At 33.1% G+C, this 16,122-nt stretch overlaps 1 long non-coding RNA gene across 3 annotated transcripts; it reads left to right on the plus strand.

Moving 5' to 3' along the window:
* The first annotated feature begins 227 nt into the window (after positions 1 to 227).
* Positions 228 to 14,086, plus strand: LOC114293520 (uncharacterized). 3 transcript variants are annotated; one of them, XR_014339704.1, is made up of 8 exons: positions 228 to 762; positions 7,763 to 8,262; positions 10,567 to 10,674; positions 11,157 to 11,240; positions 11,525 to 11,677; positions 11,874 to 12,247; positions 12,356 to 12,489; positions 13,724 to 14,086. It is a non-coding gene; the product is annotated as an uncharacterized LOC114293520 (long non-coding RNA). The 3 variants fall into 3 exon arrangements; XR_014339703.1 differs by lacking the exon at positions 228 to 762 and having other exon boundaries at positions 7,004 to 8,262; XR_014339702.1 differs by lacking the exons at positions 228 to 762; positions 7,763 to 8,262 and having other exon boundaries at positions 9,556 to 10,674.
* The last annotated feature ends 2,036 nt before the right edge of the window (positions 14,087 to 16,122 follow it).

Genomic DNA, 16,122 nt, shown 5'->3' on the forward strand with positions numbered 1-16,122 from the left:
TGAAATGTTATTATTTTAAGAATAGTTATTTTAAGATCTCTCTCGAGAAAGTTGGTTTATTGTCAGAGAATGTTCTATTAAAAATTGAAAATGTTGGCAAACATCTATACTCTAGGGTGATGCTATGGTACATTTGGATGTACTATACATCAGTTATGAGATTATGTGATTTGATATCATAACTAACATCATATAAATCATAACTATTCTCATATTAACTCATAACTTAGTTATATTTAGTTATTTATATATACCCTATTATCTCATAACTACCATATAACTAAATTAGTTTAATAATTTAATTTTGAATTGACAACCGGTGTAACCGGTTGCCAAACAAGCAAAGTAATCAGAATTCCAAGAGTCCCAAGTCATTTGCCTCCCTTTCTTGCTCTGGTTCGTGCTCTTGCTCATCTTCTCCTCCCTCCTCTCTTCCACCATAGCCGAAGCTGCAGCGATTGTCGAAGTCCAACGGTCAAGCGTCGGGGCCACCATTCTTCAACTTTCTCTTCTCTTCCACCATAGCGAGCGAAGAACGATTGGCCTCTCTCTCTTGCTCTTCACCTTTCTCTTCTCTTCCACCATAGCCGGAGCTTCCGTGATGGCCAAAGACCACCAGCCCCGTCGGTGATCCACGCCACCGTTGTTGAAATCTTCTTCACAAGCCATCACTCTGTTCCCATCTCCACCATGGGTTTGTCAGCAAATATTTTCCCTTCTAGTCGAATTGAAAATTTACAAGAGCTCTCTTCTGTAGGTCAGGTATGTTCCTATTTACAGCCACTTAAGATAGCTGTGCCATTGGGGCTTTGATTTCAAAACCCTAACCCTTATTGAATATCTAATATTAAGGTTTGTTCTCAGTCAAAATTAACATCTGTAACCACCCAAGATAGGGCTTTGATTTCAAAACCCTAACCCTAAAAAGTGAATAGCTGATGATATTAAGTTTTGTTCACATTCAAAATTAACATCGGTTCTCAATCATATTGGCATTTGTTTAATTGCTTTCTTTTTGCTATAGCATTATACGTCTACAAGCTGATTAAACACACAGGCGACCCAGCTCAAGCTTTTTTGAGAAAATCTAAAAGTGCACCTAAAGAGAAAAATCTAAACGAGTTTTTTTACAATGTAAATTTTTATATAAAATAAATTTTCTCTGTTTTTAAGCTACAAAATTACTTTTAAGTTTTAGTTTTTTTTTTTTTTTTTTTTTTTTAAAGTTTGGCAGATCCAAATTTTTATTAGACACAAGTAAAATAAAAAATCTAGACATATTAAACAAACACTAATTTTAACATAATAATGTGTAAAAGAAAATTTATAATAAAATAATATAATCTAATTGGTGTATTTACTTATCTTAAAATGATCTGTGGATCGAGCTTGAATGGTGCTGTTTGATAGAATAATTTATTTGGGTCTTGTTTTGATCATATGATTTTGTTATGAAAACCAATAGATATGTAAGAAATTGTAGACCTTGTTTGAGTTTCTGATTAATATGTTGGAATCAAAAGAGCCTTCTTGGATTGTTTAGTACTTCCTGATATGAAATTTTGGATTTGAAAGTTGTGTGCAAGATTAGTGTGATATGGGAAAACCCAACTCATCTTAACACTCTTGTTCAAATTAGAGTTTTATCAAAATTTTCCAAAAAATATGAATAATTTTTTTTTGATGAATTCTTTTCTTTCAACTTAGGCTAGTTGAAGACAGGTGCAACCAATTTTCTTGATGAATTCTTCAAAAATTATTATCTAGCAAATCATTTCGTTGTGTGTATGTGTATTGTGATTTTATTGAACCCTTTGATAATGATAATCTTGAACATTGTTTACAGATTCAATGATAATACTTCTTGTTTACCCATTTTTTGGTTTACTGGAAACTTACTTTCCTATGAGAAATGTTACTTTCTCATATTTGTATATTTAAGATATACATATATATATATATATATATATATATATGTATGCGCGCGCACACACACAGGGGTGACCATTGGTTCAATGGTAAAAATCTTAGCCTAATAACTTTGAAGTTGTGAGTTTAAGTCTCGAGGTAGCCACTCTGTGTACTATGTCAAAGGTTAGGTGTGTATCCAATCTTTTCCTTCCCCAACACATGTTAATGTGTACTATTTGGGCATTGTTTATATATATATACACACATAGAGATAGCATATCATATGCATATAGGTATGTATATATGCATACATATAATCTACCCTTATACCCATTAGTTTTCTTGATTTTTTGTATCAATCTTTAGACCTTGAAATCATATATTTAATAAATTAGTAATTATATCTCTTGTATTAATTTTTTTTTTACCAATTTTAGATTTACAGTGAATCTGCAGTGTCTAATTAGGTAGCATAATGGGGAAATGAGGAGTGGTACCTGGAGGACCCAAGACTAATAGCCCATAGTAAATGGTTTTGTGTTACCTACTCTTCAGGGAAACATTATTTGACCTTCTCTCTTGACTTCTAAGTTAAAGTTGCTTTTAAATAGCAACTTTTGTGGTAGTATGCCATTTGTTATTTCTTTTGTTTTCAACTATTCTTATTGAAATGTTAGTACCTATGACTCATCAATTATGCCACTATGCCATTGACAGAACTTACCCATGCTTTGGAAGTTTGGCAGTGATTGCAATTGCAAATTAAAACCTTTCAATAGGTATGGCAAGAAGAAAAAAATTTAATTATGGTTTTGGAAAATATGTCTGCATCACTTGCATATTCTATTCATTTGTGCTATTGCAGATTTTGTACTTTTTTCTTACAGAAAACATGTTGCTATTGTTTGATTATTGAAAGAACAAGGTAAAAATTGACTTATAACATAGTCCAATTATTTGAAGATGGTATAGAGCATCTTGGATGTGGACTAATGGGAATTTGTGCTCCAATTCAACATTCTAGTGTAAGTTGTAGAAATGTTTTATTTTAATTTTTAGTCAAAGCCTTTTGGATTCCATTTTAAAATAGTATTTTGTATGCATTGAACGTTGAAAGCATATGGCCTTTTTTTGAAATGTGCCTTCTGGATTTCCCGAAATCTCCAAGCAATCAATGTTGTATGGTACATTCTAATCGTACTTTATTTATATATTTTGTTACTTAATAACTATCTTTCTAGAGAAAAAAAAGACATACATTGTTGTGCTAGTTACTTTTTAAGAAGAAAACAAATTGATAGGTACTATTGTTTTTGTTTACTTTTTAACGGTGAACATATAATTTTTCCTTAGCTGCTATGTTTGTCATAATCTTATTCACTTTGGTATAGTTTTCTCTCTCTCTCTCTCTCTCGCAATTGAAGGTTGTTCATCATGGCTTGCCATATGAAAGTGTTCCATGGGAGCTAATTTTAATTTAAAACTTTCTTTTTAAATGGATGGCTTTTCTAAGCTTATATTTGCTTTAAAATTTGTATGGGTGCTTTAAGTTTTCCATTGTCCCATGTTTCCATGTTGATGATAGAGATAAGAATGTCGTAGTACCCCTTGACATAAACACACACCAGGCCCAGTATTTTTGTTCAAGAGTTCTATAGTTATTCTATCTTGCATGTATGGACACATACTAGCAAGGTGGGTAAGTACAAGGTTAGGTGGGTTTGTGATTCAAGACCTCTCTTGCCAAAGTACTCCTGGCTTTTGCCAACTCATACGACTATGAATGGAAAAAAAAAATATGTCCTCTTAAGATTCAATGAGGAAACTTGACTCGGGCATTATGTTTATTCACTAAAAGAATTACCCTAGAAACAATAAGCCTAACAGAAAATATATATAGTACTTAAATAGTACTTTCTTTTGCTCAAATGTGTTTGTCTACTTTGTTTTATCACATACCTTTAGATTTGAGTTTTGAACTCTTGATTTAGAATATCAAAGGAAGCTACCAAAGAGAGTTACTGATTTTAAAGAGGTATTATAGAGCAAACATAATAGTTGGCCAAGGTTGGTGGTGTGTTTTCCTATACCTAATCTTAATCTTCTCCTTCATACTTGGCTTCTATTTTTTTTTATTTTGTTATTTTTTATTTTTTTGTATACAAGTTTTGGATTCTAAAATTTAGTTGTGGTTTTACTCTAAAACTGAACACTAAACTAAATGCTTTTAAAATTAAAGACAGTCTCTTGCAGGAAATTCATCCAGTTACTTCTGGTCACAATATGGTAAGATATTGAGGTAGATTTTTTTATTCCATTTGCTATTTTAATTATATCTGATTTTTTTATATATAAATTAATTATATCAAATTGTCATTCACAAACCTTTTCCCTGCAATTGAATATGGGTCATTCACAAGTTAGTTCCTCTATTGGCTCAATAATGGCAGGTAGATGTACATATATTCTAGAATTGCTTAAAGATTATATGGCTCCATTGTGTTAGCTCCTCTATGTTGGTGGTTATTCTCAGTTCCTCTAAATCTTTAGTGTATAGGCTAAATTCTTCTGGTTGTGCTCAAGGCCATCCTGGGGTTCTTAGTGAGAGAATTTATTTAAATTCTTTTCTTTTTTTTCTTTTTTCTTTTTTTTTAATGGGGCTTTGGTGAATTTTATAGTAGTTGCAATGTGAACGAATAATGTAGAATTGTCTTTGATGTTATTAAACTGTTGCTATTGATTAAGTAACACGTGAAAATCTAGGTAATACCCTTTGAAAGTTCATGAATCATGATGCTTTGGGTTATCTTTATGGATATGAGGTTTGAATGCTTTTTTTCGATTAGCTTCTCCCTGCAATTGTATGTTTCATAAGAAACACAACTATGTATCATCACCCATTAGGTACACAACAACCACATTGATTTTTGTTGCTATAGAGCATTACCGGACCTCATCAATTTAATTTAATAGGTATTGCTGTAACGCCCTCAAAATAATAACATTAAACCCAACAAATAAGACATGCATTGATATGTAAAAGTTCCACATTCTTCCATTTATCAGAATTCCATTACATAAGTATTACATGTTAACAACAAAAGCAAATGCCCTAAGGGCTTACAGCTTTCCAAGTTAACACTTGGTTACAACAAAAAGAGTACTAACTCATTTACACATTAAGCCCTTGGCTTGAATTTACATGTAATACATCAAAAACAAAACGACAAAAGTATGTCCGCCTCTAGCCTCCCAAGCTATGTCCTTGGAGGTGGCATACTACCTGTACCTGAAAATGATATTCCCATATAGGGTGAGCCACAGCCCAGTAGAAACACACTAAACCAACCATGAACAATGACTAAAAGATTAGTAATTGATAGATGGCCAATACTGATACATCCACATAAATCACATTTTATGTCATACGACTTAAGAGTCCAAGTTACTTTTGATTTTCCCTTTTTCAACAGATAAGTATAAAAACTATATCCCACATTCACAGACAAGCATATAAGCTGTATCCACATTCTCAACAGATATGTATAACAACAATATCCCACATTCACAGATAAGCATATAAGCTCTATCCACACTTCACAAAGATAAGCATATGAGCTCTATTTTCACTTCTCTAGACAAGCATATGAGCTGTATCTACGGAGTTCATCCCCTATCTTCTCCCAACACTATCCGGTTTAGAGGTACATCCCCCATCTTCCCCTAAACCGCGGAGTACATCCCCCATCTCCTCCTCTACACATAACGTATACAAACACATTGGTTCTACATACAATCACTCATTACATACAGTTAATGTATTCTATCAACCGTCAAATTCCATGACACATTCCATTGATTAGTTTCCGTTTGCTTAATCATCATGCATTGTCTACAACAATCACGACTATCCTCCACCGATAGCCCAAAGCAGTTATTTCTAAACAGAAAATAAATGCACAAATGGATATTCAATCAACATTTCATTTCCTCATTCCTCACAATTAATTATCCCAATTAATTAAACAATGTAATTAGGTCAATTCCCATAATTAACATTTCAACCCTTAGGTCCCATTTTCATCAATGATTTAACATTTATTCCATTTCTCTATGCCAAACATGCATCTAGGTTTATTATGAATAAAACCCCAACTTTTGTAAAATAACACAAAAGCCCCAAACTTTCACCAAATTACCAAACCAACCCCAACATCTCAAAATACTAAAATTTAAAGACAAAATCTATAGAGAGGAGTAGGATATCCCTACCTCGAAGTTTAAGCCAAAAAGGAGATGAAGACTCGAAGATCAACGTGCTCCAAATCCAAACTTTTTCAGATTAAGTCGAAGCTCTCAACGCCCTCTATCTTTTTAACAAAGGCCCTAGGCTAGATTCACACTCTAGAGAGATCAATTCTTAGAGAGAATGTAAGTTTAGAGAGAGAGAGTCTCGGATCTAGGGTTTGAAAGAAAAAGAAAGTGAAAAAGTGATGTTCAAAAACGCTACTGTCCGCTGATATAAAACACGCTCGCTCGAGCGAAGACTTGATCGCTCGAGCGACCAGACACAGAAAACTCTCGCTCGAGCCAAGAAGTTCTCGCTTGAGCCAAAAACTCAAAAGTGCGCTCAAGCGAAAGAATGCTCGCTCGAGCCAACAACTCAAACCCTCAGGTCTGCAACTAGAAGCACGCTCGAACGACAGACCTCTCGCTCGAGCGAAGAACAAACCAGACCGCTCGAGCCAAGAAAAGCTCGCTCGAGCCAAAAAATACAACTCTCAGGTCCAGAACCAGACGCCATCACTTGCTCGAGCGAAGCCACTCTGGATCGACCCACCAGACACGAACTCAACTCTCGCTCGAGCGACCAACTCCTCGCTCGAGCGAAGGTCCAAAAATCTGGGCAGCAACACTAGGCTCCCAAACACAACCAACCTGAAACAAACCTGCCCAACACGTCCTATAACTCAATATACCAGTAAAGAGGATGCAAACAAGATAATAAACAACTACCAACATCCACGGACACATGTCCGGATCACTGTACAACAAGGGTAAACCCGGGATCGCTATAATTGCTAAGAAAAATAACATTTATTGGTTTTATTTCTTCCCAAATGCTTAAAGTTTATTACTTTAATTCTAAATTGATTCCACATAGAAAATTGTATTTTGCATCCCAACTTTAACATTTAGCAATATTTTTTATTATTAATTTGTCAAACATGTGTATCAGAAGCTAGCTTATTGGTTAGTCTACTATATACACTAAAATATTCCATCCACCAATTGTGTTACTTATTATTGATTAGTCTCTTGTATACATGGACGAAATGGATTGGAAGTATGGGAGAGTTGGGGGTAAGGAACCCGGTCAACTTGAAATTTTAACTATTGTTGTAATTTCCTTTCGTATAAAATTTACATATTCTCAATCCTTATTGAACAAATTTAGCTTTTGTTTAATTGTTTGCATACAAATTAGTATATCAACCTTGGCTCCATCACCCAAGAAACAAATAAAAAATAGCTTTTTTTTAAGTTCAAGTGTGAAATCTTGACTCACAAGTGATGTAGAATGGAGTTTTGACTCCTGAGTTTAATTTGGAGAAGCATTTGTTGAATTTTATTCATTGAATCTTATTTCATTTCTTCTTTGGTTTGCTTTTTCTTATTTGAATTTTTTTCCTGGCACTTTTATTTAGTAAAAAAAAGGAGTAATAGTGATGAGTGACTAGACTTTTCTTTTGTTATTTTTTTTTCTTATTAAATGCATGTCTTCGAACTAGATTTTCAAAAGACGAGTGATCAAAACAATATTTGGTCATTATATGTTTTGTGAAAGCAGGTTGAAGAGAAATGGTATGCAAGAAGATAAAGAGTATGAATCAAAGAGCTTGTTGAAGGAGCACTAGAAGAGGCTCGCCAACATCAAATTGGGCATTAAATACGCAGAACTGCATGCCATTTCTTAGATTTGCACACATGTAAATATGCACAAGTGCCATCTCACTACAAGAAAATTGGCCTATAACCACGTTTTTGTTATGGCGTTTTTTCAAAAAACGCCGTTTCAAAGATTTTTAAAATACTTTGCAGACAACTCATTTTAAAAAACACGCGTCCTACTTCCTAACATATATCCCCTTTTTTAAGGCCCACGTTTTTTTCATTTTGTTCATTTCTCAGAGTCCCAAGATAGATCTAGGGTTCTATCTCTTCATCACTCTTCTCTTTCTTATGGTGAAACTAGATCGAGCATCGTAGGCTCTGATTTACGATCTCTCTATCCACCTCTCTCCATCTTGGCTCAAAGCTCTCGATCAGTCCGATTTGAAGATTAATTTTGTGAGTCTCATTCTCTGATTTTTTTGATTTTGTTTATATACGAACACAGATCTGTATCTACGATCTTTGATCTATGTGATATATATATATATACACACTAATTTATGTTAAAGAGAACACAGACCGATCGATCGATCGATTGATTTTTAGTCTATTGATCGATATTGAACACACACTCTCTCTCTCTGAATTTGATCGATTGATTGCTTTCGTTCAGATCAATAAGTTTTCGCTCAGATCTCTCTCTGTAAGTTTTTGTTCAGATCTGTAGTTATTTAGGATTTTTTTTATTATTATTTATGTTTTTGATTAGTAGTGTATGTTAATGTTAATGTTTTTGAATTATTTTTTTGTTATTTGTAATCAGAATGTGGCAGCAGAGTTTTATCTATTTTCACCAACTTTTGTCGTTTCTTCTGAGCACTTATCGTCATTGGAAAATGCTCTCAATCATCTAGAGACTTTAGGGATACCTTTCATTTTCTTATATATATATATATTCATTTTTATTTTAACACAGCATGACTGTTACTTTATTAATCAATTAAACTTTTCATTGATTAGCAGTTGCAATCATTATTTAATTAGTTTATTTGTCAATATAATTTTTTATATTAGATCCCATGCTCTTCCTGTTAAGTGTCATTACTTTTTATGGCTTAAAAGATTGAAATCAAGAAATGGTTTGTTGTTTAATCTCCTTTTAGAATAAATATTATGTTTACTTTATTATGCCTCTGACAAGGATGAATAATAAGCAAAACAGATCAAGTCCTGTTTCTTGATTTTGTTATTGCTAGTGTTAGAATCAAATATATGTTTGCTCTTTACTTGACAGCATTTTCAATGTACTATAATTGTGTTTTGGGGAATGCGGATCATCTAAAATAGGAGACTTTATTCTTTTCTTTTCAACCTATGTCTCACTAATAAGTCACAACTTTTGGGTTTTGTCTTCTGTAGGAATTTCCAATTCGGAAGAAAGAAAGAAAATGAAAATATAGATTATATACCAAAGCTCCAAACTAGCCCCTTCCATATCACTTCCCCTAGAGATTGTTTCATGTTGATTATTTGCTTATGTAACTGCTAATGTGATTTCACCTTCTGCATTTGCATAACAAATTTGGTTAATTTTGAAATTACAATAGGAAGTTACAGATGGTAGCAGGCTAGCAGCCCATGATTTTTTGAGACTTTATCTAAAAAAATCAAAATTTGAGCTTATCTTTCTAGTTTTTGAACAATTGGGACTTTGGACAAAAAGAATTTTTAATATATATATATATTTTTTTTTGTGAAACATTAGGCCACCGAGCTAAGGTAACTCCCTCAACATCCCATTTGCCCCAGCAACAATTTAAAAATAAAAATTAAAAATTAAAAAAAAAAATTGGAGGAAGAAGTTTAAATGCTCAATCTATAATTCCAATGACAGTATAGCCCCCATACATGTAGGCCCTCACATCATAATGGAATGTGATTTTAGCCCCTCCCCTCCCTGTTCTAATATCCCTGTTCATATTTGTCCATTTACAGTGGTGGCAATCCTATTGCCTACTAGGTTCTCTCACCACCAGTTGGACTGGATTTTTATCTTAATTTGGGGAAAAGATGATTGTTTTGGACAAGATTAAATTTGAATTTTCATAAATTAGTTTTTTATTTTAATTTTTATTTTAAACATCTATGAGAGGAAGTTAGGCTGCACCCTAGGGAAGAATTTGGAGAAAATATTTCTAGAGCATAGATACAAATTGGCATGAAAGAACGTGTAAGCAAATGGTAATTATAAATGATCTATAATTGTTCGTCTAATGGATAAGGTGTTTTTTTTTTTTTTTAATTATATCAAGTGTGATGTCCGGTTCGAGTCGTTTTGTTAAAACTACTTCCCTTTCCCCTGTTACCCTCTTACCAATTTTTCTTTTTCCTACATATAAATAATATTTTTAAAAATGGCCTATTGCAATTTGCATCATTGTTATGGCTATGTTGAGGGCCTTTGGGTTTCAACTAGGGTGGGGTTGATCTTGGCAGTGTTCCCTTCTTAGCTGTAAATGGTTTAGAGTCTTGCTCATCATGGGCTCATTTCTAGGATTTTTATTGACTATAACTTTCAATAACAAGCAAATCATACGTCGCACCAAATACAATACATAAAAACCCAATCTTCATGTGAAAATGTGTGGAGTGGAAGCATGCTTTACCCAAACATTTTTCCACTATTAGGGAAGTCTATTGCTGTAAAAAAATCCAGGTGAAGGTTTCTAGTACTAAATCCATTTTACATCTAATCTCTAGGTGATGTCAAGTTTATTATATTTTTATGGCATGTCTGGTTTGCTAAAGGAGATCCTGCTTCACCGGTACTTCAGCAAGGTATTCTAATACTTTCTGTCTACCAATAAGGTGGCTTCCTCTTTCTTCTCCTTTTAAGTCATAATTTGTATATTTCTCTATTTGTTGTTTTCACATAATGTCCATTTATCTTTTTTCTTTTTTTCTTTTCCTGCTTTAACAAATTTTAAATACCTCAAGTGTTATGTTAGAATCTTTATGCTTACTTGTAAACTTGAAGATATTGCTAGCTTTAGATCTAGTTAGATTGGATCATATACTTGCTTGATTACATAATGGATATATGTAGTCAGCACATACGAGTTTTGAAGTCAAAATTGTGTTTCCTTAAGCATGGTACACTGACTGCTTGCCTCTCTTCTTTGTATTGGACAGTTTGTATTCTTGCTTCCCATCTTTCAGTCATTTGAATTTGTTCACCAAATCCTTGCCTTTCTGCTGTGTTTGATAGTTTGTTTTCCTTGCTTTGTATCTGTTGAATTTTGGTATATTGTCCAGATAATACCCTTAACACATTTATAATTCTTCTGCAGTAACATTGTGGATGTGAACTCATATAATGAGTTGAAAGATGCAATTAGTCAGGGGAAATGGGCAAGGGGTCCGTGGTCTGCAAGGTAATTGTTTGTTTATTTGCCTGTTATTTTTTCGACCATGTATATATGGGGTTTATAGGTTGGTGTGCTTAGTGTCTTTTACACAGACAACATGTAAAAATCTGTCAGATCCTTATGAACATGAAATACCAATATGGTGATAGAGCAGAATGACAAAAATGAATTCAATGTAGGGGACCCCACATGAGCACAAAGCTTGTTTGGTTTGGTTTTTAGGGTTAATGTTTATGTTTATCATAATGCAATTGTGTACTTCTAAGATCACTACACATTTGGTGGCACAGTGACAAAGATGAGTTGAGGGTGAAAGAAGAAACAGGGGCAACAATTCGGTGTTTTCCTTTTGAGCAGCCCGAAGGCAGAAGTAAGACATGCTTGATGACGGGCAATCCAGCAGAGGAAGTTGCAATTTTCGCCAAGTCATACTGAATCTCCAGGCATGCTCTTATATCCATTTTCTGGCAACTATGTTCTCTAATCAATTGATAGTGTTCTTCCTCATAATATGTAGTAATGATTGCACTGGGCTGTGTATTTTATGAATTGTTTTGAAGTTTCAAAGCTAATAGTTCATTATAAGTCATGATTTCTATAGAAATGTACATTTATGAAGACAATTGGATATGTTTGCAGAATGCTACTCAGAAAAGCCAGAAGGTATTTGTGCATGTGCTTTCAGAAATTGACGCTCATGAAATTAAGGAAATTGGTATGCCACTTAGGATAGAAACCTGAAATAGATGCTACATCTCTCTCTCTCTCTCTCTCCTGCATCTTCTTTTTCTTTTTTCTCAGCGTCTTCTCTCGTTCTTTGTTGATTTTAAAGAAGATGCCAAGTTGCCAACTTACTTAGTGCCTCTAAAAAATTCACATATATGATATATGTGCATATTATCTTGTTTTTGTATCAGCTTCAACTTTAATTTCTACTATCTTCTTTATTCAACCGGGTTGAGCACTTGCTGAGGGATGTGAATGATACAACCATTAGCACCCTTGCAACAGAGGTATTCTTTCTTTACTGTTCTGGTTTCCTTTTCAATTGGACTATTTTTAAATTTTTTCCTTTTAACTTTTCCTCCAAGATGCTAAGGGTTTAATTGTGCTCAACATAGGCAGCTATATGGGTGGAGTTGATCTTTGGCAAAATGATTATAAGCATGATGATGATTTCAATCTTCAGTCCATGCATGACAAAACGCTTGAGGTGGTGTGCATTTCTGGAGCATGGCACCTTGGCAAACTTCAGGTACAAAATCTTGGTTTCTGCTAATCCTCCAAATCATTGTAATAAGTGATTGAAATGGGTTCACCGAGCTACCAAAATGTATGCTTCATAGTAAGTTTATTTGTATATGCTACCACAATGAGTTCTATGTGTATACCTATGTTTTGGTTTCATGGGTACTGTCCTTTTCTTTTCTTCTCTTTCTTCCTTTCCCAAAATCCCTCTACAGGTGTGTGGGAGAGAAGAAATAAAATTTACTTTTTGGAAGCTAAAATCTTGTTAAAACAGGTGTTTAATTTTTAAAAGATTATGAGATGTTATCTTCAATGCTAATTTAAAAAGTATATGTGCATGTCAAAAGTTTATGTTCACCTTTATAATGCCAAGCCTTTTTTACTACTATACTATATGAGCCTAAGCCTTGCATAGGAAAACCTTATCTGCGCAAATCTGTCACAACTACTAGAACTTTGGCTCTAGTATCCCCTAATTGGTTTGTACTACTTCATTTGTATTATGTTAATCTGAAATCTAAATTTGATTGCTTTTTAAATACACATAAAGGACTCTTTTTATTTGTCTTCTTCTTCCTTTTGACTAGCCTATTTGGAAATACACCTTACTCTCTGTCTCTATCATCAAATCACTCTATTAGAACATAATATTTTGGGTTAATTTCATAGATATCTCTTCGGCTATCATTTAATATCTCTTAAATCTATCTCTCAATTAAAAAAATCGTTAGACTTGGACATTGCAGCACTTTTGTTACTGCCTTGTGAGGGAGATGGTGAATTGTTTGGTGGATAGACAATAGTACTGTGCATAGCAATAGTATCAGGAAAGGAAGCATTATTAGAAATGGCTGATATATATATATATATATATGCAGATTTGAGTCTTGAATTTGACGTACTTGGAATTAAGTGGGTGCAAAATTGGAATGAGATATGCTATTGCAAACTTGCTAGCTTAATGTCCTATTGGGTGATGGATATATGGATATATGTTTTATGTTGAACTTTATGATTACTGATATCAATATGGATTGATGATTGTTTTCTTTATGAAATTTTCTTTTGTTGAGAATTAGTCTCTGTAGCTTATATTTCCATTTCACTGTTATAATTACCTATTGAGAATTAGTCTTTTGTTGAGAATTAACTGTTTATGGATAATTGTTTTCTATTGTTTATGATTATTGATATCAACTTCTCTCTCTCTCCCCCCCCCCAATTGTATACATGTTTTTAAGTTCAGGGAACAACAGAGATAAATGGAAAAAGTGCATTGGAGACAAAGATGAAGAGGCTAGATTACAAGTCAACAAAACTCATATTCCCAATGTAATTGCAGAGGCGCATGACACTGCAAAAAGGGGCATCCTATTTTGGTGAACTAGGTTGATATGGTAGGAAAAGGATTTGTATGTGAATGTGGTTATTGTGAATGAGAATATGAATATCAAGTTGGCTTAAATGCCCAGATTCCTATTTTGTCTCAAATAGAGGGGCATCATATTTTGGTGACTCCTTAATGTTGTTCAAATGATTTGTATGAATATGTTTTTTTTTGCACAATGATTGTGGACTATCATTTGATAAGATTTTACTATGTGAATGGGAATTATTATTTCATATTAGTGCTAATTTTTAGTTTTATTATTGGTATTTTTTTAGGTCAATAACATAAAATCAGCATAAATTTTTTTTTTTTAAAAAAAGGCTATCACGACGTTTCTAAAAACGTCGCTAAACAATTGGATTTTTCTTTGGCGAAAAGAGATAAGATGGCATTTTAAAAACGTCGCTAAATATAACTTTTAGCGGCGTTTTTAGAAAACACCGTCTATAGTAATATAGCGACGTTTCTAAAGCGTCACAAAGTTATAGCGACAGCCGCATCTTCGATGTTTGGTGCTAAACGTCACAAAAGGTTTTGATGGCGTTTTTGTGACCTTAAACGCTGCTAAAACTCTCATTTCCAGCAGTGTCTCTTCGTAGATCGAGTTATCTTTTTGGATTGGGTTGTGATTCTTGGCAATGGTTTCCATATAACAATTGAATTGTACTGACAATATGTATGATTGGATCAAATGAGTTTAAACTTCTTTTTTTGGGTATTGTAATGGCTACACGGGTTTTGATAATCTTGTTTTGTGTTTGATAATGTATTTTATGTTATGCTAATCTAATGTTCTTACCAATCAAGTGTCAGATTGTGTTTTGATGTTAGTTAATCTCTTTGAATATTGGTTGAGATTGCATTAGGCTATGGCAAGAATGCCAACACTATAGACCAATTCTTTTAGGCCAATCAATTATGTATACAAGCCACGAGTCTTGGTCCAAATAGACTATTGCAATTGAATTGATTATGAATACAAGCCACAACACATTTGCAAGAATCGATTTTACAATCAATTGTACAAGACAATTTATAAAAACAACGTGTTTTATAATCGATTGTTTAATTGATTATGTAATCATTTGTCATTCCAACTCAATTGAAAGCCAATCAATTGTTCATAAAATCCAAGTATCCACTTTTTTTTATGTTGACATAGTTCTTGTTGCAAGTTATATTTTTTTGCATTCAAGAGGTTTGTAAAATGCATCATAGAAGCAATTTGTTACAAACTAGTATTTGATCAACTAGTATGGACAAATGCTGTGAAAAAAGGATATCATAGTATTCAAGAAATGCTATCAAAGAGCTAGCAATTACTAAAAGATTTTTATCGTAACACTTAGTGCATACAATGAAATATCTTTAACAGCAAAATTAGCCAAAATTCTATTTTCATCCAAATATATAAAAACACTCAACTAAAAAAATATAAAAATTCAATTCATTAAACATAAACTCCAATAACAATAATTATATCGTCCTCACAAAATAGTCGGGAAAAAATTTCTATTTGCTGCCTAAATTTTTTATCGCTAAATATATATTTACTGCGACGAAACCATTTTATAGCTAAAACAGTTTAGTCGCCAAAAGTGATATTTTCCCGACTAAATATGTTAGTCACCAACTGTCACATTCCACAACGAAATATGTTAGTCGCCAATTGTTACATTCCTCAACGAAACATATTAGTCACCAAAAGTCACATACCACAAAACATGTTAGTAACCAAAAGTAATATTTGTGTGACTAAAACTTTAGTCGGCAATAAACCTATTCACGACCAAACACTTCGGTTGCCAAAATTAATAATTTTACCGACTATTTATTTAATAGCCAAATGTACCTTTTGCCAAACAACATTTTGATTGCTAAATATTAATGGTGTGACACTGACTAACAATACTACTTGTCTTTCCCGACTAATCACTTAGTCACCAAAAGAGAAAAAACAAAACCAATTTTTGATCGCCAATTCAATCCTTTTTGTTTATCAAAATATAATAATTCATTCAATCAATTCAATATAACCTCTAAGTTGCAAGAATAATTCAAACCAACAAAATCAATTGAATCATGAACATCCAACAAAATATATAAATCATCCAATTCTTAAACCTTTTTAATTAAAATCATCAACTATTTTAAGTTTTCATCTAGAAGTAATTCAAAATTACATAATAGTCCAATCCAAAATGTCACGTAATCTATATAATCATCCAATTCACATCCATCTAGCTTAAA

Source organism: Camellia sinensis, chromosome 9, assembly GCF_055761805.1.
Source record: "Camellia sinensis isolate YWXY chromosome 9, ASM5576180v1, whole genome shotgun sequence".
NCBI lineage: Eukaryota > Viridiplantae > Streptophyta > Magnoliopsida > Ericales > Theaceae > Camellia > Camellia sinensis.